Source organism: Microtus ochrogaster, linkage group LG2, assembly GCF_000317375.1.
Source record: "Microtus ochrogaster isolate Prairie Vole_2 linkage group LG2, MicOch1.0, whole genome shotgun sequence".
NCBI lineage: Eukaryota > Metazoa > Chordata > Mammalia > Rodentia > Cricetidae > Microtus > Microtus ochrogaster.
In genome coordinates this window covers 54472155-54473582 of record NC_022028.1, presented here as the reverse complement: position 1 = coordinate 54473582, position 1428 = coordinate 54472155, and positions in this window count along the sequence as shown.

The window sequence follows — 1428 nt, the reverse complement described above, 5'->3', positions numbered from 1 at the left end:
TCTCTCTCTCTCTCTCTCTCTCTCTCTCTCTCTCTCTCTCTCTCTCTCTCATTCTATCTATCTTTTGCTTTTTGTTTGTTTGTTTGCTTTTTCAAGACAGGGTTTAGCTGTAGCTTTGGAGCCAGATTGGCCTTGAACTCAGAGATCTGCCTGCCTCTGTGATTCAAATGCTGGGATTAAAAGCATGGCATGCGCTACTACCATGCTTTAATTTTTATTTATTTATTTATTTTTGGGTGTCCTTATAGACATTATCCAGAAAGCTCCTGCTGAATGTGGATGTAAAGCCTCCAGATCTAAATGTCAATGTCTTCAAAAACCTGTTTTAGCTTAGGGCATGAGCTACCTCAGGAGACTCCAACCTCAACTCAAAATGCTTTTCCTTTTTTTCCAAACTAGTCCTCCAAAGAAGCAGTTAGGTACATCTAGGGAGCAACTGGCTATCACCCCACTGGACTCCGGGGTGTTACCTCTCTCACTCTGTGCCCTCCTTTCATTTTAAAGCCCATTCTCTGCCTTAGCTTCCTCTGAAATCCTCCACTTACTACTGTCCCTGCCTGTTATTTCTAGGTTACCTGATTTTGAGAAACCTTTGAACTGTACTGCCACAGAATGGGGTTGCTAAAGGCATTATGGGACAACCCTTTGCCTCACAGGTTTGTACTGTGGCACTTTTGTCGTGCTGATTGGACTCTCTGATAGCAGGCATGCCCAAGGCCCATGTGCACTGACAGAGTCTGCCAGCCTAGTCTGCCAGCCTCTTATCCTAGGTTCCTCACCTGCCCTGATGCTCATGATGGACACAATACTGTGAAAAGCAGGAGGGGGACTTGTCGGGAAGCTAGAGCATAGCCAAGTATTCTCTTTCCTCTGAAATTGCTTTCTATGAGACATCACCACAAAGAAACAGTTGAGTTATCTGAAGAGGCTCGACATAAACCAGCAGTTATTCAAGCGTGTTCTGTGGGCCCCTCAGAGTCACCTAGACACTTTTATGGCATCCATGAATATTGTCATGCTTTTATAATTCACTTGCCATATTTATTGTAACACTCCTGACAGTGAGTTAATTTGTTGGCACATTAATGTGATACCTGGCTTAAGAACTCAATTGCAATTGGAATTATTAATAATTGTATTATCTAACACCAATTACTCACAGGATAAAAGGGGAAATTTCACTTTTTAAATGTCCTGTTTTGTGTTTTTTGTTTGTTTGTGTGGAGATAGGGTCTCATGCCATCTATGCAGGCTTCAAATGTATGAAGGCCTATGAGTGCTGAGATTACAGGCCGACACCACCATACCTGACCAATCTTTCAATTAAAAAAGACTTATGGGCCGGGCTGTGGTGGCGCACGCCTTTAATCCCAGCACTTGGGAGGCAGAGGCAGGCGGATCTCTGTGAGTTTGAGACCAGCCTGGTCT